This window comes from Physeter macrocephalus, chromosome 9 (assembly GCF_002837175.3).
Source record: "Physeter macrocephalus isolate SW-GA chromosome 9, ASM283717v5, whole genome shotgun sequence".
Classification (NCBI taxonomy): Eukaryota; Metazoa; Chordata; class Mammalia; order Artiodactyla; family Physeteridae; genus Physeter; species Physeter macrocephalus.
Genome location: NC_041222.1, coordinates 82473881 through 82498463, shown reverse-complemented (window position 1 = coordinate 82498463; position 24583 = coordinate 82473881). Strand labels below are relative to the sequence as shown.

Here is a 24583-nt window from a genome sequence, read left to right as displayed (position 1 = left end):
CAGTGTACTTCAACGTTTGTATTACTCACCCCATTAGAAAATGGTTTTTGAGGTTGCATCTCCAATGTATGTGTATTCATTTATTTGTAAATTGTATGCTTATAGTACTGGTCTATAATTTTATGTGATTATAAATATTATGCAAATATAAAGTAATTTTAAAATGATGGGATAAAAGAAGTATGAATTAAAGTTTTTATATTTTCTTCCTGTATTCCAGTGTTCTGTCTTGTTCAGCCACCCCTGGTCTAAACACTACCTTGGGAGCCACCACTGTCAGTGAAGCTTCCCTATGTATGAGGCAAGCTTGTGATAGAGGGGAACAAAGCAGGGAAGGTATCTCTCAGAACTGGATTTGGCGTAATTTTGATGTTTAAAATCCCTCTCCCCCTTCTAATCTGTTATGATTACTTAGAATTTCAGTAGCAACACTGAGAGAAAAATACACTTTTCATAGTGAAGTTTATCCAAAGAGATGTGATGTAACTGAATTTTGAGGTGGGCCCGAAAATTCCAACGTACCAGGGTATGTACTTTATATTATTCCCTCCCCTAGAGTATGGGTAGGACTGTGAATATAATGGATTTCATGACTGTGATTAGGTTTCAAAGGTGAAGGGATTTTTAAAATGTAATTAAAATCTGAAATGAGAGGACTTTGAGTTAATGAAAAGGGAGATTATCCTGGCTGGGCCTGATCTAATTAGGTGAGCTCTTAAAAGGAGTTGAGTCCTTCCTGAAGAGAGAGATTTGAAGCAGGAGAGATGATTTTCTGTTGGCCTGTAAGAAACAAACTATAGAATTATGGAGAAGACCCTGTGGCAAGGAATAGCAGGCAGTCCTGTAACCTCAAGGAACTAAATTCTACCAACTGCCAGGGAGCTAGGAAGAGGACTTGAGACTCAGATAAGATAATAGCTCTGGCTGACACATTGATTTTAGCCCAGTCAGATCCTGAAGTGAGGACCTAGTTAACTTGTGTTTAGACTCCTGACTCATGACAACTGAGATCATAAATTTTGTTATGTTTTTCTAAACTATTAGATTATAGTAATTTGCTATGCAGATATAGAAAATTAACACAAGAAGTAGAAAACATCATACAGCATTGCTATTACATGAAAGCTAATAAAGTCAAGTTTCTTTCATATTTCATTTAAATGACAAATTACTTATCAAGAATATTTTCTGTACTTTGAAATCTTTGTGACTTAGCCTGCATAGGGTGATCTTTTCTAGTTTTGTGCATTGAAATTATGATATAATATGTAACATGCTCTGATATTTTGAAAGGTTTTATTCTAAGGATATCTATCAACTGGATTATCAGTGAAGTTATTCTTTCAAATAGATTGTCTGGAGTAACAATAGGAGTATTTGGCTTGAGTTATGAGATGTGGATAGTGGGTAAATGTGTGATTTGGAGAATATCTCTGTGCCTTTGTGTCTCCATTAGTTAAGTGACTGCACTAAGGAAGACATTTACATCCCCTTTATTTAAACAGCTTTATTGAAGTATAATTGACACACAACCAATTATACATCTATTAAGTGTAAGCTTGATAACTTTTTACATACAACAACACCCACACCAAGATGTTGAACAAATCCATCACACTAAAAGTTTCCCAATGCTCTTTTGGAATCCCTCTTTGCTACCCCACTTCAGGACCCCCATCTTCTAAATCCTCAGGCAATGACTGGTTTGCTTTTGTCACTATAGATTAATTAATAATTATTTTTATTGAGATAGAATTGTACAATATTATATGTTTCAGGTATATACTCCATTTATAATTATTATAAAATATTGGCTATATTCCCTGTGTTGTACAATATATTGTTCTAGCTCATTTATTTCATCCATAGTAGTTTAATCCCCTACCCCTGTCTTGCCCAAATCCCCTTCCCTCTCCCCACTGGTAACCACTAGTTTGTTCTCTATATCTGTGCATTTGTTTCTTTTTTGTTACATTTACTGGTTTGTTTTATTTTTTAGATTCCACATATAAGTGATATCATACAGTATTTATCTTTCTCTATCTGACTTATTTCACTTAGCATAATGCCCTCCAAGTCCATCCTTGCTGTTGCAAATTGCAAAGTTTTATTCTTGTTTATGGCTGAGTAGTATTTCATTGTGTGTGTGTGTGTGTGTGTGTGTGTGTGTGTGTGTGTATCTATATATATATCACATCTTCTTTTTCCATTCATCTGTTGATGGACACTTAGATTGCTTCCATATCTTGGCAATCATAATTATGCTATGAACATTAGGGTGTATGTATCTTTTTCAAGTTAGTGTTTTCATTTTTTTAGAATATACACCCAGGAATGGAATTGCTGGGGTATATTGTAGTTCTATTTTTAGTTTTTGGGTCTTTTTTTGTGAGAAACCTCCATACTGTTTTCTACAGTGGCTGCACCAATTTATACTCCCACCAACAGTGTATGAGGGCTCCCATTTCTCCACATCCTCACCAACATTTGTTGTTTGTGACCTTTATTCTGTCAGGTGTGAGGTGACATCTCATTACAGTTTTAATTTGTATTTCTCTGATGATTAGTAATATTAATCATCTCTTTATTGAGATGCCTGTTGGCCATAGGTATGTCTTCTTTGGAAAAACGTCTTCTCAGGTATTCTGCCCATTTTTACCATAACTGGGGTTTTTTTTGATGTTGAGTTGTATGAGCTGTTTAGATATTTGGAATTATTTTTTATTTTATAGACTTTTATATAAATAGAATTAGGAAGGATTTACTTTTTTGTCAGCTTTTGTTCATTCAAAAAATTTTTTATCAAACTCATACATGTTATTGTATGTATCAAAATTTATTTCATGTAAATACAGCATCCAGTCATTTGTTGACAGTTGGGTTTTCTCTAGTTTTTGTTTATTAAATGTAAAGATTCTATAAACATTCATGGACAAGTCTTTGTACAGACATCTGATTTTATTTCTCTAAGCTAATATCAAAAATTAGAATGGATAGGTCATATGCTATGTATATTTGCCTTCTTATAAAACTGAAAAATTGTTTTTACATTCCCTCAAGTAGTGTATGAGTGCTTCACTTGCTTCAAATCTTTGCCAGCACTTGGTGTGTTCAGTCTTCCCTCCCCCTCCCCCAACCAGTGGAAATTTTTAATTTTTTCCAGATTTTTTGAGTTATAATTGACAAATAAATGCATTGTCAGGCAATATTTAATGTGATGATTTGATAGGTGTATACAATGTGAAAGGATTCCCCCATCCAGTTAATTAACATATCCATCATCTCACATATTTACCTTTTTAAAACTTTTTTGTGAGAATATTTAAGTTCTATACTCAGCAAATTTTAATTATACAATATTGTGTGTATACACAATTATACTATACAGTGTTTTCAACTATAGTCAACATTAGATCCTCAGACCTTATTCATCATATAACTAGAAGTGTATATCCTTTTACAAAACTTTCTCTTTTTGCCTCACCAGACCCTGGCAACCACATTCCTACTCTCTGTTTCTGACTTTAAAATAACCTTTTTTTTTCTTTTTTTTTTTTTAGATTCCATACATAAGTGATACCATGCAGTCTTTCTCTGTCTGGCTTTATTTCATTTAACATACGCCCTTCAGGTTCATCCAGGTTGCTGCAAGTTACAGGATTTTCTTCTTATTTTAGTTGTAGGTTATACATTTAGATTTATTAAATACTTTGAATTAGTTTTGTATGTGATGTTAGGTATGGATTGAAGTTAATATTTTTTTATGTATAGATATTCAATTATTTCATCACATCGTTGAAAATCTTATTGCTCCAATAATTATTTTTACACCTTTGTCAAAATTAAGTCTCTATAAATGTGTGGATCTATTTCTGGACTCCATTCTTTTCCTTTGCTCTATTGGTCTATCTTGATACTGATGCCACCCTATCTTGGCACTGTCACTTTAAAATAAGTCTGAAGTCAGATAGTTTAGGGACTCCAACTTTGTTCTTCTTTTTCAAAGTTACCTTGGCTATTCTAGATCCTTTGCCTTTGCATATGAATTTTAGAATCAGCTTTTAAGTGTCTACCAAAAAAGCATTCTAGGGTTTTGATTGGGATTGTACTGAACCTAGAGATCAATGACATCATTACAATATTGAATCTTTTGATCTATAAACATAGCATATCTCTGAATTTATTTAGGTTCTCTTTAATTTCTCTCCACAATGTTTTGTGGTTTTATTGCACATCTTTTTTCAGATTTACCTTTTAATAAATCGTACTTTTGATGGTATTGTAAGTGAAATATTTTTTTAATTTCTAATTGCTACTGGTATGTAGAAAGACAGTTGATTTTTGTGTATTGATCTTGTATAAAAAACTTTCTAAACACACAGAGTGGTCCTAAAAGCTTTTTGTGCAGATCATAGGATTTTCTATACAGACAATGAAGTCATCTGTAAACAGAGACAATTTTATTTCTTCCCTTTCTAACTTGAATGCCTCATTTCACTGGCTAGGACTTCTAGCAAAACGCTGAACAGAAGTGTTGAGAATGGACATACTTGCCTTGCACCTGATCTTAGGTGAACACATTCAGCTTTTCACTATTAATTATGATGTTAACTACAGGTTTTTCATAGGCTCCTTTATCAGGTTGAAGAAGTTCTCTCCTATTCTTAGTTTGCCAAAGTTTTTCAAAAAATTGTAGTATAGTTGATTTACAATGTTGTGTTAGTTTCAGGTGTATAGCAAAGTGACATATATATATATATATATACATATATATATTCCTTTCCATTATAGGTTATTACAAGTTATTGAATAGAGTTCCCTGTGCTATACAGTAGGTTCTTATTGTCTATCTATTTTATATAGTACTGTGTATCTGTTAATCTCACATTCCTGATTTATTCCTCCCCCTTTCCCCTTTGGTAACCATAAGTTTGTTTTCTATGTATGTGAGTCTGTTTTGTAAATAAGTTCACTTGTATCATTTTTTTAGATTCCATGTATAAGTGATATCATATGATATTTGTCTTTCTCTGCCTGACTTACTTCACTTAGTTTGATAATTTCTAGGTCCATCCATGTTACTACAAGTGGCATTATTTTATTCTTTTCTTTGGCTGGGGGTATGTATGTATATATATATGTGTATATATATATATATGTGTGTATATATATATATTCCACATCTATATCCATTCATCTGTCCATGAACACTTAGGTTGCTTCTATGTCTTGGCTATTGCAAATAGTGCTACTCCAAAGGATTTTATTAGAAACAGGTATGGGTTGTTTTCAAATGATATTTGTGTGTTTATTCAGATATTTTTTTCTTTTTAATCTATTCATAAGTCTAATTACATTGATTGATTTTTGAAGATTAAACCAACCTGGCATTCCTAAGAAAAACACCACTTGTGTATGTATTAGCCTTTTTATATATTGCTGGATTTGATTTGCTAAAATTGTGTTAAGATTTTTTCCACTTATATTCATGTGGGATATTGGCCTGCAGTTTTCTTTTCTTTTAATGTCTTTGGTTTTAGAATCTTGGTAAGGTTGGCCTCATAATATAACCTGAAAAGTAGTCCTATCTCTCAATTTTCTTTTCATTTATGTAGAATTGGCATTATTTCTTCCTAAATGTTTGGTAGAATTTGCCAGTGAAGCCACTGTTGCTTCACAACCTCCTTGGGAGTTTCCCAGATGTAATATGAAACTGGCCCCCATATGCAGAAGGCAGGGAGAGACCAAAGAAAGAGACACATCACTCCAGATTTGTAAGTGACAGGTTTAATAAGCAAGGGAACTTATTTATGAGGCTTGTCTGGGGTTGCCTCAAGATTAGTAGATCTCTGCATCTGCCTGCTAAATCTTAAAAATTTATATAGAGTCCTTAACTGGTTCAGTCACATATACCATCCGGATAGTCTCAACACCATATTTCTATTTCAAGGCTGTATCCTTGGGGCAACTTCTGGGAGTGGGGATTGCAAACAGAACACATTCCAAAGACAGAGGAGTGGGTGAGGAGCCTCCAATTGCCTCGGTTCATTTTGAGGGTCAACTTGTGGTTACATCTTCTCAATGACCTCCCCCAACAGCCATCTTGACCTGGAGGTTACTTTTGTGGGGAAGATTTTAAACTACAAATTCAGTTTTTAAAATAGGTATGGGGCTATTCTGGCTATGTCTTATTGAGTGAAGTTAGGTAGGCTTGTCTTTCGAGGAATTTGTGCATTTCACCTTAGTTGTCAAATCTATTAGAATAATGTGTTTATAATTACCCTTTATTATATTTTTAATATCTGTAGAATCTATTGTTATGTTAATTATCTTATTCCTGATATGTTCATTTGTATGCATTTTTTTGATCAGCCTGAGTAGATGTTTACGAATATGGAATTTCTCAGAGAACAAAGTTTTAGTTTCATTAACTTTTTGTAGTTTTATTTTGCTCATTTTTATTTTGTTGATGTCCACACTGATAGTTTTTATTTCCTTTATTTGGCATATTTTGGCTTTATTTGCTCTTCTTTTTCTGGTTTTTAAGGTCGAAGCTGAAGTCATTGACTTGAGAGCTTTTCTAATGTAATTATTTACTGCTATAAATTTCCCTCTATGTTCTCAATGAGGGAGATCCCACTAATCTTAAAATATGTTTTCTTTTTTATTCAGCTCAAAATACATTTTAATTGTTTGACTCTATTGTAACCCATGAGTTATTTATAAGTGTTTTATTTTGTTTTCAAGTATGTAAAAAATTCTAGAGATCTTTCTGTTATTGACTTCTAATTTAATTCCACTGTTGTTAGAGAACAAACATTGTGAGACTGAAAAATTTTAAGTTTATTGAGACTTATTTTATGGCCTAGAATAGTTAAATGTTTCATGTGCATTGCAAAGAACATGTATCCTGCTGTTTTTAGATGTATTCTATAAATATCAATTAAAGCAATTTCATTAGTAGTGTTAATCAAGTCTTCTCTGTTAGTATTGGATTTCTATCTACATGTTTCAGCTCATTGAGAAACGAGTATTGAAATCTGACTATAATTGTGAACTTTAATATTTCTCCCTGAAATTCTATGTTCTATCAGTTTTATCTTGAGGTACTTTGAAATTTATATTTTATGGCAAGACAAGAGAAATTTAAACATAAATTCTTCTCTGCCTTTTGGCTTCCTCTCTCCCCACACTGTGCATTGTGCATCTGCATTATACATTGACCAAACCTCCCCCATAGGCAGGAACACTTGCTCAACCATAAAGAGCAACATTCTCCTAACATCAGCAAGACAACTCCCTCCTTAAGAGATAACATTTCTTCTTGACCTTGTAAGGGGTTACATGACCCAGCAGGATGGCAGTTAGATCTGAATTATGTAAACTGTCAATAAAATGTCATTTGATGTACAGCCCTCTTTCTCAAAAAAACTTATGTACCTCCCTTGGTTTCTAATGGGCAGAACAGTTTTCAGAGTTTTCTGAGATGCTCTTCCCAGGTTATAATCCTCAAATTTGGCTCAAATAAAAATTTACAGTTCTCTCTTAGATCAAGTGATTACTTTTTTGTCAAGGTCAGAGACTACAGTGGCTGGTGACTTCATTCTTATAGAACCAAATGGTAAGTGACAATTTTATTTGGCAAGATCATTCAAGAGCAAGCATCATGACCAGGCTGAGATCACAAATGATTTAGGCTTAAAATGGCTTCTCTTATGTCAAAAAATTATATTTGATTCTTTTTCTTTGGGGAGAGGAAAATTTCCTCCTCTCTGACAGTCTTCATGACTGCCTTGAGAAACAATGATGGACTCAGGAGTTCTTCTCAGCCTCGATGTGCACAGAAATCTTTATGCTTATGGTAAAGGGGCATGGAAAGGAGAGGGTTCTCAATGTGTATAAGTTCAGATGCTTTTAAAGGTAGGCAATGTGCCCTGCACTATAATGCTTGTTGGGCAGGAAGAAAGTTTCCTGTACCTTTCTAGATTTTTCTGGTTAGTCTAGGAATTAAATTGACATGAGACAGATTAAGATTAACAAGAGAAAATCAAACAAAATTTAATAATACCTATACAGGGAAGAGACCCAGGACAACTCAGTAAATCTCCCAAATGGCTGAAATCCTCACCTTAAATACCACTTTCAACTAAAGACAAAGATGTTGGGTGTAGTGGTTTGGGACTTCAAAGGGGAGGAAGGCAATTCACAGAGAGATGGAAAAGCAAATGTTTGGTAAATAAATGTTTGTTGGGCCATGCAAAGACAGTAGAACACAGAATGGACTCTAATCTCTAGCCCTGGCAAGTTTCCCCCACCATACTTAGCTCATATTCTTTGCAGATATCTCTAGTGATAGCTTCTTCCTGGGACAGGCCTCTGGTTTTAAATTATTTTAGGCAGTAAGGGGGAAGTTCAAAGGCTCTTCCTGAGTCTTTTGGGCCTTGATTGTTTTCAGCTCAAAATAATACACATGCCATAGTGGCACATCTTGTGGTGGCCTGCACTTAGATCCATTGGCTCCTACGTGCAAATGAGAACCATGCGAGGACTCAGGGAGAGCCCTGAGCACATTATTCAGATAGACACCAACATGATGCAATTTTTCTTCAGTGTGTTCAGTAAGAGAAAGCAATACAAGAGGCATTGCCCTTTTACTGTGGGGGAGGTTGAAAGTCCCTTCTTGGAAAGGAAAAATAAGTACTTTTAGAGCATTTAGAAAACCTAAAATCTATGACTCAATTTTTTTAAGTGCAGAGTTAATTTTACCCAAATGTGTTTTCTTAAAAATTTCAAAAAGTCAAGATCAATATCTTCAAGGGGTGCGCGAGTTGTGATATTTGCTGACTTTACACTGTTCTGAAATTGAGGATATCTTCCCTCTACTCAGTTAATATTTATTTTTATTGTTTTAAATCTATTTTAAGTAGGAGATCTTTTACTGGAGCCTAAGGATTGATAATGTTAACCTCTGTGACACTGCTCTGTTACCTCACATCAACCAATCAAAGAATTGTGCAGGAGCTGATCACATACCCTGTGGTTCCCCTCTCTCACCTGGTATTTAAAAATGCTTTCATGAAACCCATCAGGAAAGGGAGTTCAGGTGTTCTGAGCACTAGCTGACCTGAACTCCTTGCTTGGCACCTGGCAATAAATGCTGCACTTTCCTTCACCATAACCTGGTGTCAGTAGATTTGCTTTACTGCACATGGGAGAGCAGACCCAAGTTTTTTTCATCAACGTATTTATATATATTATTATATATTGTAGGCAATGGAGATATTTTACTTCTTTCCTATTATGCTGTTTTATTTTTTAACTGAGTTAACCATGAAAGTCAATTTTTGTTGATGGAGGAGAAAAGGTGCAAATTAGTTAGCTAAGGTTAAAAATTTAAAGCTTTTAAAATGCTTGTTATTTATAATGAGATTTATATAACAGAGAATTAGGAAATAATTCTGTATTTAAATGGTTAGATTGTGATTGTGGAACATGAAATTGGTAGTCCACAGGATATATACTAAATTTTCACCCTTAACGATACTGTATTTGTACTGTCCATGTCAAGCTAAAAAGTTGTTTTTCAACAATCTTTAGCAAACATGTCTTAGTTTTATTATTCAGAGGGAATATAGGAGCTCAATTTGATATAGGGCCCTTGAGCATTCCATCAACATGAATTTGAAGAATACACTAAGAATATCTTCTACATTACATTAGAGTAGTGAATTACTGGTAATTATTTAGGGAATTCTTTTGAAAAATATAGTCATCAGGGGCCAATAATTGAATTTTATTGAAATATAGAGAGAGATATTCATAAGAATGGAAAATCATATTTTCATTTTATATTACCCATATTTTCATTTTATTTGTAGTTTTTGAAAGTTTGCAAGAGAAAGATATCAGAATTTATACTTCATTCAGCAGAATCCCTTGGACCAAATGATCACACACTCAGAATACATAGGTGGAGACATTACTGACTGGCTCAGGAGACAACGACAAGACCTAGAAAAGACACAGTAAATAATGGAGGGAAAAAAAGATTGGAATAGACAGGCATTTCTCTTCATGAAAAATGTTAAGAGTAGAATCCTTGAGGGAGAATCTTTGAAAACATTGGATTTCTATAACAATAAAAAATTGAGTCACAAAGTACAATGATAAATAACAATAATGAATAAATAGGATAAAGAAATTCTATGTTAACTGGCATACATTCCAGGAGATTATCAGACTCTTGTAGAAACTAGGGCTTTCTGGCCTTTAATTCCCCTTGGGCAGAACTGCAGCACCCCTGTCCCCAGCCTCCAGCCATCAACTCCAGGACTATAGAGGCAGAGTCCTGGCCCATAAGTCAGGCTGCCTCACTGACTTGAATGCCCATGGAAAAGGGAACATTGATCCTGACCTGAGACACAGCCCTCAGATGTTCATAAGCTGGAAAGTCTGCATCAGACTTCCTCCTTGCATCTCTCTAGGGTGAACTAGGGAAAACAAAACATCACAAAACCCTTTCCCACAGAAGAAGTCTGGGAAAAAACACATGACTCTCTTGGCCTTGGTGCCAGGTGAGGATGATACAACTAGAGCACACCTTCTCATGGGTTTTGTACCAGAAGCCAGGGCCCTGGTGGGAGGACCTGGGCTCTGCCCTGGTTTCCATGGACACAGACAAGCAAGTATGATCTCAGCAACCTTCAAGGACTCAGATGTAAGAAAGAGGCAATGAAGACTCGAAGGCTGCTTCAGGGTGGCTTGGTGTCAGCCTAGAACAGCTGGACTTCATAAGGAATAACACACTGTGGAGGGAAATAATAAAGAATTTATAATAGGAACAGAAAATAGTTTTATTTGAGACAAGCTGAGGGCTATAATCTGGGAGGCAGCCCCTCAAAAGGCTCTAAGGAACTTCTCCACTGAAACATGGTAGTCTTATACTTTATCAGAACAAAGAACATACATCAAACATGACAGGCGTATATTCCTCAAAGATTTCAAAACAAACAGGTTTAATATGTATATAGTGAGACAGTAGGACCCTGGTACCTGGGAAAGGAACCTCATCTTCGAGAGGGTGTTACATCATAAGAAGGGAGTCATTTATCCTTATTTTTGAATCAGACATTTCTTTTCCTTAATGGTTAAAGCAGATGTGCTGTGTGTGTTTGACAGGCTCTTTCAGTTCACACAAAGTTTAGACTGAACCATGTATAAGCCTAAATGACTTCACCATACCTCATTATGTGAAAAATTTCTCCATCAACACTATAATTTCGGGCTTGACTAATCTTGGCGATAAACCAGACACATAATATCCTCGGCTCTCTAGGCCTCTCCACCTGCAGATCCTACTGTCTCCTCCCTCCAGGGCCCAGCACCACAAGAGGCTGTCAGGTGAGGGGTTTGGGACTCGGAGAATTGACTCCCGAAAGTGTTTCTGTTTTCCAAGATAAATAACAATACAGTTTGGATTCTAAAAATCATCCAAATAAGTGAAAAAAAAATAGCTAGACCAACAGTGAATCACAGTGTTTCTCATAAGATAAATGAATGTTAAATAATGAAAGAGTAAATAGAGCCCAGAGGCTTTAAGATGTAAAATTAAAATGGAGTTCAGTAGTGTTTAAAACACATCTAAAGGTCATATTTATGAGCTGGAAGTCCAACTGTATTCCACAAGAATTTAGGCAAATGCATGAAAGACGAGTTATGAGTAAAGCACTATCCCCAAACTGTGGGTGTGAGGAAACTTATCCTAGCACATTGTGCAGAACTAATACATTGCAACCATATCTGGTTTCAAAACTGATATTTTCTGCAACTAAAAAGGCAGAAATAAGCTAAATAAGCTACCTATCCCCCCTCTGTCCTTCAATTATTAATTAAGACTCCTATTTCTTCCTCTCATCTATTTTTTAAATTCCAATTTCAAATGCCAAAATATTCAGCTATTATATACGTTATTGTTCTCTTAATTTAGTCTCTACACAGCCTGAAATTTCTTTTTAATTTCCCTATTATATAATTAGTTTTATATTCCTCAATTATGTGATATTTCCATCAGGTACTGAGCTTTTATGTTCCAAATGTATGCTCTTCCATACTTTAATGCACATAAATATACTTTATACTTTTACATCAATTTAAAAAGTAATCTATTGAGCGCAAATTCTGTCTTCAGCATTTTGTTGGGGTCAGCAGTGGGGAGGGAAAATGTAGAAAAAGGAAAAGACATGGCTTATTGTTCTCAAAAGAAGTTACAGAGAAACCTCTGACTTCCTTATCAAAAGGAGGCTCATTTCTTTTTCAATGTCTTTTCTATTGACTTCAAATCTATCGGGCTTTAAAATTATTTGTGTGTGTGTGCTCATATTCTGACTGTCTCTCACAGCAGATTGTGAGTTCTGTGAAAGTGAGGCAGGAGATAGATGGACCACAGCGTAAGCAGCAGGAGTTCATTCCCTCTGGACAGAAACTCCAAAATATCAATAGCAGGACAATCAAGAGAGGAGGCTGGGCCCTGCCCAGATAAGAGAAAAAAGACTAGATATTCCTCATTCTCGAAGTCAAGGAGACCTTCCCAGCTACACATGTGCAGAAGGGCTCCTTGGAGGTCAAAAAGGGAGAGGGCACCACCACATATTAAGTGATGTCAACTACCCATAGGCCTCTTTGCTAGAATCCATCTTGGCTAAGAGATGCACATGCACACGGGAGGACCCTGAGGTATACCAAATATGGACTCAGAACCAGGCAAAGCAAGATGATTGGTCAAAGGAAACCTGGAAGAAATTCCCCATAAAAGTGATTCAAACTACCATGTGAGCACAGCTCTCTCTCTGAGCCCGCCCATGTGTCTATCCACATGTATTCTTTGTCCTCCTAATAAACACTTTACTTGTTTCACTACTTTCCATCTCTGTGGAAATTCATTTCTACACAGCAGACAGGCCAGGACCTTGTCACTGGCCACTAGTCCCTGGTGGTCTAGTGGCTAGGATTTAGTGCTTTCACTGCCCTGGCCTGACTTCAATCTCTGACCAGGAACCAAAATCCTGCTTCAAGCAGCTGCAGGCTGAGGCCACTTGAGATCAAAACACGGGCAATGTTTATTTGTTTAAGGTCATGTCTTGTTAAAAAACAAAATTCAACTGAGTAAATTTGAAAATCTGATTGGCCTTATTTGATGCTTTATGAATTGGGCAGCATCTCATCTAGTAAATAAAAAGGCACTTTGAGAGGTTATACAGAATGGAAGGTTTTTATAGAAAGGAGGGTGGGCAAGAAAGTCATTAGCAAAAGAAAAAAAGGTTATTTGGGACGAGTACTATCTTCTCTTTGTAGGGAAAGGAAGCCTTGAGTTTTATCATGCAGATTACCTCTTCTTCTTGGGTTGGGGGAGATGGAGAGGGCCCATATGATAGATTACCACATTGGTGCTGACCAGAAAATTCCAGATTTCAGAATTAAGATAACATTTCTGGTGAAGGTTGAAATTACAAGTAGGTTAAGCATTAAATATGTGTGTGGTATCGTGGGCTTTAGCACAAATGAAACCATTTTGTGTCAGTGGTTTTCCTCCTTAACAGTCCCTAATGTAGAACTAGCAGAAGCACAACAAAGATTTGTGAAAAAGTAAATGAGTGCCTAACTCAATTGATCAACTGGTGTAAAGAACGTGGCATAAGAATAAAAAGATCTAGAGAGCAGATGAAAGAAGCTTTTGTTTATATTTTTAAAAGGAATGTCTTCTGTGTTTTCAAATTACTGCAAATCTAATCAGCAATGTTGATGTGACTATTAAAAATGATCCTTTTTGAAAGGTTAGAGAAAGGAAAAACAAGAAAAAAATAAGGATGTTTGGCATTCTGGATGTTAGCTAAATTGCAATTTAATCACTAAGAACATATTTTATTCTATTGTCATGATATATATGTAATATATGTAAACATATATTTATATGCCATACATAATATATATTTCTTTTATACATAATATATATTTCTTTTTAATCACCCCTATTGGGATATAATTTACATACAACTAATAGCACTCATGTTAAGTATATAGCACAGTTAGATAAATTTTGACAAATATATACAGTTGTGTAATCACTACAACAATCACGATATAGAAAATTTCCATTACCCAGAAAGTTTCCTTAGGCTCCTTTGTGGTCAATCCTCACCTCCCTACAAAAGTGATATGATGATTTGCTTTCAGTGACTATAGTTTTCCCATTCTCAAATCTACATAAATAGAATCTAACAGTGTGTATTTGGTTCCTGTTTTCTTTCACTCAGCATGATTTGAGATTCATCCATGTTGTGTATATTAATATTTCATTCCCCTTTATTGCTGATGTGAATTACTCATTCACTTGATGATGAACATTTGAGCTGTTTACAGTTTGCAGCCTTAACCTTTATGAAACCATCGGGATTTCCATTAGAATTCTTTAATTTCTTACCCAATTCAACAGTATGATTTGAAAATTATCAGAAACCTGCACTTGTCAGAAAATCTTTAGTATGAATCTTCCTGAAGATGAAGCATTTTTGCAAAAGCATCTATGAATGATAAAAAGACTTAAAAAGACACAGTTAAAGATCTGGTTAAAATGCAATTGACAAAAAAAAATTTGTTTACAGCTGTAACATACAAATTTGACATATTCAAATTTTAGAAATTTTATATAATTTCATATAATTTATTAGAATATCTATATTAATGATATTTAGTATAATCTAAATGTATAACCTAAGAAGGTTTATCTCCAATCAATTGACAGTGCCTTCTATAACATACCAAATAATCCTAATTAGTTTAATATCTCTCTTTGAGATGACTTAGGGGTCCTCTGAAACATCCCAAAGCTATCTAGAGGTCAAAATAACTTTAATTAGGATTCTATCCTTGAGAAGTTTATCCAAAATGTTAAAAAGTTTCAAAACACTTGGTCAAATAGGATTAGCGATCACTGTGAAACAATGCTTATCCACTTAACCAAAGTGACAATGAAAGATTTTAAAAGCAAATACAGAAAGTTATAACAGATTATTTAAAAAGTAAAGAAAATTTACAATCTGTAATCAAAAGCAAATCAATATTCCAAGAAAACTTTTTTCTCTTAACAGAGAGAGAAAAAAATTTCAAGTTTTTGTACCATTTTACCTTTAATCTTAAAATTCATTTACTCAATTAAATTCATTCTAATCTTAGTGAGTCCTGACAACACATAGAATTTCTTTCTAAAGATTACTTTTCCCCAGAAGTCTACAACTTTCTATATTCATATTAACTTGTCCTTTATTTTATTTCCTATTTAGAAATAACCAGCTTTAAGGCAAAATTACTTCCTTTTTCCTTAACAAAATAAATTTATATTCTTCATACCTTCTTTTAATGAAAACACACATCCTATTACCCTGTATACTAAAATGTTCTCATTATTTCTAGTAGCTTTAATTACATATTTAATTAGAATTCTCAAGTCTTAAAAACCTAAATTCCTAGTGAAAATTTAAAAGTAAGCAATTATGAGCTATTCTTTACATTAGCATTCTGTAGATTGGCAAATTTTATAAATAAATGCTATTTATAATTTATAAAAATATGTGCTTTCTTATAGAAAATGTCTCAGTGTGACACCAAACATATTTATTAATAGTGTTTAGTAATTAATATTTCAGTATATTATTTTATTTGGAAAAGACCTCAATATTCAATGAATTCTCATCATTTAGCTTAATTTAGTTAAACTCTAAAATTTCAAGTTACTAAAAATTCCAGAAAAGCTATTTTTAAGTAGACATTCCTAAAACATAATTATTCCCAGAGTTCACCTAAAATCTCTTGTCTCATTTACCTCTATTTTATTCACTTGTTCTCAAAAATTATGTTTAGATTACCCAAGAAAACTTTATGAGACATTAGACCAAGTCAGCCATTATCCCAAATTTAATATTGAATATTTTTCAGATCACATGAATCTGAAATTCATTCAAATTAGTTTCTTTTATATTTCTGAGAATTTCTATAAGTGCTTAATTTCCTTTAAGTCAATTAAATAGAGCTCATTTACAAACTAATTTTGATAATACCATCCAAAGGAAAAGAGATATATTTATAATGTACACATAGACATACATCCATCCAGACAAACAGAGATCTCAGTTTTCCTGCCTGAGTTTAAAAAGGACGCTTCTCTCTTTTTTTCCCCCCTCAGTCTCAGGAATTGGAGATGGTACAGACAAGAGTTAGTGAGAGTACATTAGAGCCCAGGGTAGAACATTTACATCTCAAAGGCACAAGGAGAAAAATGTAAGTTCCTCCTAGTAAGATTTGTTTCCTTAGGGTCAGAATAGTGAAGAGATACTTTTAACAAGCCAGCTTTTTCATATGCAAAAACAAGTTTTAGAATGTCAAAAGTGCCCCATCTGAGTCATTATTCTCCAGAGCCTAAAGAATACTGTGACCACATGATTTTAGAAAAATATTACCTTCTCATTTTCATGGGTATGAACCCAATGAAACTAAGAGCTAAGAATTTCCCAGTTCTGCAAAATACACCATAGGGAATACAAGAGGAAACAGAGCTCTGATTACCCATTCTCAGTTGTTTATGGCTGGTAATTTTAAAATCTCAAACAAACAAACAAATGTAGTCTCTCAGGGTTGCAAATTCCTCAGCCCAAAAGGGAAAATCCCAACAAATGTTTAGCCACTGACAGACCCAAATGGCTAAGAGAATGAATACCGTGGTATTATCACACACAAGTTCCACTACTTACTAGAGAAATCTCAACCAGCAAAGAATGTGTCTTTTTCCCTTTACCACAGAAATCAAAAGTGCCATGGGCCGGGCTTCCATGGTGGCGCAGTGGTTGAGAGTCCGCCTGCCGATGCAGGGTACACGGGTTCTTGCCCCATTCTGGGAAGATCCCACATGCCGCGGAGCGGCTAGGCCCGTGAGCCATGGCCGCTGAGCCTGCGCGTCCGGAGCCTGTGCTCTGCAACGGGAGAGGCCACGGCAGTGAGAGGTGGGCGTACCGCCAAAAAAAAAAAAAAAGTGCCATGGGCCAATGATACCTGGTCAGTGGCAAGTGTTCAGGGCCACCCCTGAGACAAAGGTGCTCAAGCAGCTGCTGAGTAGTATCCATGAGCTGCTGCTAGTCAGGGGCCAGTGTGCTATGGTTGAGATGCTCACTAGGGATGGTGGCCCCTTCATGGTTGCCAAAATTATTGCCTAACCAAACACAGATTCACTCACCCAATGCTGAGCAAAGCCAATCTACTGATACCAGTTGTGGCGAAGGAAAGTACAGTGTTTATTTGCAGGATGCCAAGCAAGGATAACAAGCAGCTAATGCTCAAAAGACCCAAACTCCCTGAAGACTTTTGGGCAAGTGTTTCTAAAGGCAACATTAGGAGTGAGGGTCTCAGGGTGCATAATCAGTTTATGGACATTCTTTTCATTAGTTGGTGGAGAGGTGACAGGGTGATGTTTTGGGAACCTTAATCATCAGCCTTCTTGTTCCAACCAGTCTGGGACCTGCATGCTTGTGATCAGCATGTAGTCAAATTCTCCACCAGGTGGAGAGCCTTAGTGTCTACAAAAAAGGCTCAAGTGTTGTGGTCCAAACGTGGGTTGGAAAAGAATTTCCAGACACAAGGCAGAATGTAAAGAAGATAGAATTTATTAGAGGAAAGTGTCTCTGCAAGAACAGCAGGCTGACTTCCTAGTAGTCTGGGAGAGTCGACCCCAAACATGTGCTATTGATCAGTTTTTATAGCCAGAAAACAAAGGAATTTTCCAAGGTGAAAATTTCATTTACTAATTGGTCGAGGCTCATATACCTTCCTTCTATAGGGTTGCAGTGGGACAGGGAAGATGACTTTTCTTATTTGGGACAGGTCCCATCGCCCAGCTGGGCTCAGGAATTTCATAACCATCACAACATGGTGGGGAGGGCAATTAAGGGTCTGTTAAGGGGTGTAACGCTGACACTTTTTCAGAGAGAGTTGTCCTTTGTCCTTGAAGCACCATTGTCCTTGGAGCACCACATCAAGGATATGTGTCAGACTCTTATCTATATCCCTTGAGGAGAAAGTGATATAGATAACACTCTGTTTTTCAATCTATTGTTACTTTTCTTGCTTGACTGCTTTTCCTTTGTTTCTGAATTTTGTCAGTTCTATAATCAACTCAAGGGAGGCCTAGGAGACTAAAGCTTTTTTCTACACACAAGAAGCAGGGAACACTGGGAATCTGTCACTGGGAAGGCCCCACAGGATCTTACTCAGTTTCACAATCATGAATAAGGTTGTTTCTATGAACGTTCATGTACAAATTTTGTGTGGACATATTTTTCTCATTTAAATTCCTAGGGGGTGAAATTAGGGGGTTGTATTAATGCCGAACTGTTTTCCAAAGTAGTACATCATTTCACATTTTCTTCAGGAATGTATGAGACTTCTGGTTGTTCTCCATCCTTACTAACATTTGATGCTATCAATCTTTTTAATTTTAGTCATTCTAGTAGATGTGAAGTTATTTGCATTGTGGTTTTAATTTTTCTTTGATGACTAATAATGATGAACATTTTTAAAAGTTGCTTATTTACCATTCATGTATCTTCTTTGGTTAAGTGTCTTATTAAATGTTTTGCCCAATTTAAATTAAATTGTTTGTCTACTAAGTAATGTTTTTGTAAAAGCTGGAGAAGAAGCAAGTTTGGCTGGATTGCAGAAAACAAGGGAGAGAGTGGTAGGAATGAGTCCAAGAGAGACAAGACAGAAGGGGAGAACAGATCAAAAAGGACTTTGAGGCCCTGGTGAGAACTTTAGGTTTATTGTAATTAAATTGAATTCACTGGATGATTTTGAGTATAGAGTGGCACAAGCAGGTTTAAATTTTAAGAGACCAATTTGGCAGCTCTGTGAACAAGCCAGAGGAATGGGAGTAAACACAGGATAGACTAAGAGGTTATTGCAGCAGTGAGAAAGAGAGAAACAGGTTAGTTGCAGTTCTGAATGACCTTTCCCCTCACTCTTGTTCCTGACATTCCAAACTGCATAATTTCAGATGTGGAAGACTGAGAAATTTCCTGGATTTTCTCGACAGAATATTGACTTACTCAAGGCCTTTAACTAACACACTCTACTGAGGGTTGAGAGAAAGCTGACATTAGTGGCTTGCTTAGCTTAACTCAGTGGTTATGGTTGTTAGTTGTGGTTGCAATATTATGGTTGTGTGGCTCTTTGATTAGTATTCACTTTCTCCATCTTGGAATATAAGTTTGACGAGGATGGAAAAATTATCTCTTTTTTAAACTCACCACTGTAGCCTCAGTTTGAGCACAGTGCCTGCCAATTAGCATTTAGTCAATGGGTTTTTTTTGTAGAGGAGTGAATGTGTGTATGTGTGAGGGAGAGAGAGAAGAGGGGCAGAAACAGAGAGGGGAAGAGACAGACATAGGGACAGAGGAACAAGTCCATGTTGGAAAAGACCAGGACACTATTTTCTGTGAGTAGAATGCTCAGAGCCTGTGTACTGTGTTCTTTTCTACTTTCTCAGGTTAGATTTATCACTTCATAAATTTTCTTTATCTTATCCAAAATGAATCTACATTTTTTTTCTTATAAGTGTAAAGAACAAAATTTTTTTTCTGGGAAAATTTTTAATGTCTCACTACAATTCAAGTACCATACATGTCTCTTTCTATTATTTGTATATCTCAAAAATATACCTGCATTATTGTCTAACACAAAGGAGGCACTAAATAAAATTTTTTCTTTGAAACATTGGTACTGTAAATTATAAGAGACAGGAGCCATGTTTTCACAACTCTGTTTCTGGAGCACACAGCCCAATGGTATTGTGGGGATGGAATGACAATCACCATGAGCACAGGTCACTGCTGACATAAGGACTTGCTTTCTCTCTAAACCATATGACTGTGTTGGTGCCCAGGGCAGGATGCTCCAAAATATGCCTCAGTGGAATATTACTTTGAATTAAAGTTACTGAAGAAATGACTGATGCAAAAGAGACACACTGACCTTCCTATCTGTCTCCATGAAAGCAGGAAATTAATATCTCATGTGAATGGTGCCCTCCCTGTACCAGGAGGTAGAAAGACATCATTAGCACCAGAGATAGGGAATTCAGGGTCAAGAAGACTGTATAAACCTTGTTACTTCTTTAACTCAAGAAGGTTGACAGGGACATTTCTTCCTCCTCAACAGCTGACAAGACAACCAGGAGGCTGGCTAAACCCTGCTTCCCACCACAAGACTGCTGCAGCTGAGAGATACTAGGACACATGACAAAGGCCAGCAGAAGGTAAAATTTCTTATCTCCTCAACTTCCCAGGCCTGTAAGGTCTGGTGGGAGGGAAAGTGCTTAAGAGTCTCCTTTTCTCTATCTCTAAATTTAGATTAGCAGAAGAAAATACTTATGGAGCAAGATCCTTGTGACATAGAAAATCTGGTATTTGGAAATGAGTAATCTCATCTCAGTTTTTCTTAATCCTTTCCTCCCAGAGATAGTCACAGTTTTTCTTTGTCTCTGTCTCCTGAGTTATGTTTCATAAGAAGAAAGAACTATAGGGCAGAATACAGGCATAGGTCCTATAAGCCTGCTGTTTGAGACAGCCTCACAGACTGGTGAGTTAACAGTTCTCTCCAGTCCAGTGTCTATTAAGACATAATTTGCTGTCGGTCCTCTATATAAAAACTGGATGAGATTTTTCATTCTGTATTTTTCTATGTCCTGAGAGTTTGGCTTTTTGTCCAGTGAGAATATTCTCTCTGGTCTCCACCATCTGGAAGGTGTATTTCCTGGGGTGCATCTGATAACCAGCCAGCTGTCAGAAGAGTTTGTCCTAAGGAGACCCAGTCCATAAGGGGCCTTTGTTGTTTCAACCTTCATTGCCTTGTTAGTGTTGGAAAAGTCCCATTCCAGTAGCATATGCCTGATGTCACAGATTAGTAGGTTTGGGATCAGAGGTGCCTCAAATTTCCAGGAGAGACCAGGGACACAGTTTGCATTATACCACCCTTACTGCCTGTGCAATGAAGGCCTTTGCTTTCTTAGATTATCCTTGGAAATGAATTTTCACATTATGGGGGCTATATCATCTGTGCCCTCTCCATCTGAAAGTATGCTTATTTCATCCATGGTAAAGATTTATTCTGAGCCTGAAAAGTTACCTCTGGGTCGTTCCATAAAAAGGCTTACTGATTTGAGTCACTATTTGAAATTAGTGTAAGGTCTTACTCCTCAATGACCAGATGATGGATCCTTTAAATTTGCTGTATTTAAAAGATAACCTTTTTGAGAGCTCTCATCATAAACAGCTGTCATATTGGTATTTATGGTGGGATCAAATTGAAAGGAAAAATAATGTATAACAGCTAGACTTAGGGAATTGTTATTAAGATGAAAGAACAGAAATTAGACTTAAAATGAAGATCCAACATGAATTCCCCTTTTCAAGAAAAAAAAAAAAATTGTCCCATGTCCTCAGCAATTCCTTAGGCCCTCCTACAAATAATTAGGAAAAGATCAGTTGGAAGCCAATATTCAAGAGCTAATAGAAACAATTGTCTTCCAAATCTCTACAAAACCAGAAATGCAACTTAGGAACAAGTCAAGGCCCATTTATCTTCACCAACCCTGAAACCTATCCTCTCAAATTCTTGTAGATATTATAAAAGTTGAGGATAATTGGAGCAAAATTGTCCTGTACTTAAGATGAAAAAGTTTTTAAAATAATAATTAACCTGAGACTTATGATAATAGAAAAATATACTCCAAAACTCATAGGAGAAAATTTACATTTTTTTCTCTGTCCCTTAAAGTTATAAATCTTACCATGTCTTTGAAATGTAAACACAGCCACATTGCCTGAGACTGAGCCCAGATTAGCTCAATTGTTAGAACCTGGAACTAAAATTTAAAGAAAAAAAAGGAAAGAGGTTTTTTTTTAAACAAAAACCACTAAAAAAACCTTTCTTGCCCAAACTCTAAATCACAGTCTCCTTAAAATTGTTTATCAAGGGCAAGTACACTGAAATGTCAAGAAGACTTAAAAGTCTTCTCCATAAATAATAAAAGACTGTAGCTATCTGAGTGAGTAAATTTAATTTATTCCAACAAACAATATAAAAATTCTCAAAAATATAACAAAAACTAATACAAATGTTTTTCAGATTCACATGATCTAGGATAATTTTTGGTAAGTAAAATCTAGTTCAGGTTTAATGGTTTAATTAATACAGACATATCTTAAGAGTTATCAGCATTAAGTATAATAGCTTTATTCTATGTAGTTTTACTAAAAGTCAAATAAGCTCATGTTATCTCTTTTACAAAATTCCTCAGAAAAAAGCAATAATAATAATAATTTAAGATGATGGCTAACACTACTTTAACATCTTATGAAATTGCCATGAGTAATCTGAGTGATTGTTAAGAACAAATTAATTAAAGACATAAGATAAGAATTCTTTTAGGTAAACTTTTTTTTTAGCAATAATTGTTTTTGCTATGTCAACTTAGTTTTCTAAATGTCTTTGATAAATTCTACCCTTAGAGTTTTGCTAAGTTAAATTAAATGAATTGAATGTCTAGATCATTTCCAACTAAGACAAAATACTGAAATATTAATTGCTGAACGAGTCTAAGTTTACCTACTTTTGACCTCTTATTACACACTAAATATGTTTGGTTCTATTAGTAAACATGTCTTGTGCTTCATTAAAAGCTTGTACTTTGAAGAAGAATATGTTTCTAGAAATTATGAAATGTATTTATAAGTTTGCCAAGCCACAAAATACTTACACAGTTAATAATTTTTAACATTATCTTTACAAACAAATTAAAGTTTCAAAGGATTAAGAATTCTAAATAATATATGTGGTTAAAGCTACTAGGAATTATAAGGAAATTAGAATGTGTTTTGGGGTAAGAAAAATTGTAAGGTATGGAGATGTTTTTGTTAAAGTAAAAACTTTGTTAAGTGATTTTTGTCTTAAAGCTGGTAACTTCTAAATGGGAAAGAGAACAAGGGACAAACCAAAATGGACATAGAAAGTTGTAAGAAGTTTGTTAAAAAGGAATCTTTAGAAAGGAATTTTATGTGTAGTCAGATCTGACTAGTATTGGAATGAATTTAATAAAGTGATTGAGTTTTAATATCCAAAGTAAGCTGGTAGAAAATAAAATTTGTTTTTTTTCTCTTTTTGCAAAATTTTCTTAATTATTGGTCTGCTCTTAATGAGAAACTGTAAACAAAGATTTTTTTTACATTTATGTAATCTGTCTAGCAAAACAAATATTGTACATTTTGTCTTTATGAGTCTTTGATTATTTTGAAGGAAAATCTGAGTGCTTTCAATATTAAAAGAGCTAAGTCTTTGTACAACTATTTAACTATCTGTATTTACATGTGAATCTTTGTCACTTTGATTAAATTGATAACTAAATATTAATTCACAGTGACATATGATCATATTTGACAATGTGTTTTAAAACATTTTTATTTTTGAAAAAGTAGATTTTCCCCCAAATCAAATTCTAAATGAAGTCTTATTGACCTGGAAATACTGTTCACGTTTTCCAAAGGCCCTCTGGAACACCTTAAAAGATTTGTTTTATCTTATGAGAAAAGAGAGCTATGAAACTAATTAGGCTTATTTGGTATGTTAATTACATGGGAAGCATTGCTAAATAAATGATCATAAACTCTAGGTTATGTCGTAAGGGTGAATGTTATTAATATAAATGTTCTAGAAAGTATATGAAATTCATAAAATTGGATATGTCCTAGTATAATGTTATCAGTCATAATTCTAGTTATTATCTTATATGTTTTGTGTCACAGAGATAAATTTTCTTGTCAATTCCATTAGAATGAATCAAATTTTTAGTAATGGATATTTGTCTTTTATTACTTAGACAATGGTTTTACTCAGATGCTTTTACAAAAGCTTCCTGAAAATGTGTTTCATCTTCTGAGAAATTCATGGAAAAGGATCTAACAAGTATTCTAGAACACAAGTTTCTGATGAATTTCAAATCATACCACTGAACTGAGTAAGAATTTACAAAACCCTAATGGAGAAATTGATGGTTTCATAAAACTTCTAACAAAAGATCAAACAAAACAAGAATTAATTCCATGGGACTAAATAAACTGAAGAAGACGGTTATAATGTTTTATGATTTTAAAAATAAATTTATTTATTTTATTTTTGGCTGCGTTGGGTCTTTGTTGCTGTGTGTGGGCTTTCTCTAGTTGTGGCAAACGGCGGCTACTCTTCGTTGTGGTGCGTGGGCGTCTCATTGCGGTGGCTTCTCTTGTTGTGGAGCACGGGCTCTAGGTGCATGGGCTTCAGTAGTTGTGGCTCACGGGCTCTAGAGTGCAGGCTCAGTAGTTGTTGTGCATGGGCTTAGTTGCTCTGTGGCATGTGGTATCTTCCTGGATCAGGGCTTGAACCCACGTCCCCTGCACTGGCAGGCAGATTCTTAACCACTGTGCCACCAGGGAAACCCCATTTTATGATTTTT

At 35.2% G+C, this 24583-nt stretch overlaps 1 long non-coding RNA gene across 3 annotated transcripts in view; it reads left to right on the top strand.

The window, feature by feature from the left end:
- Positions 1–24215, top strand: part of LOC114486899 (uncharacterized) — a 72258-nt gene extending 48043 nt beyond the window's left edge. Inside the window, exons 1-4 of one of the 3 annotated variants that reach the window (XR_008618266.1) lie at positions 7572–7621; positions 18726–18842; positions 20257–20353; positions 23972–24215. This is a non-coding gene — a long non-coding RNA (uncharacterized lncRNA). Of the gene's footprint in view, positions 1–7571; positions 7622–18725; positions 18843–20256; positions 20354–23971 lie in introns of those variants that run through there. The other 2 variants (XR_003681304.2, XR_008618265.1) reach the window with 2 other exon arrangements.
- Positions 24216–24583: the final 368 nt, after the last annotated feature.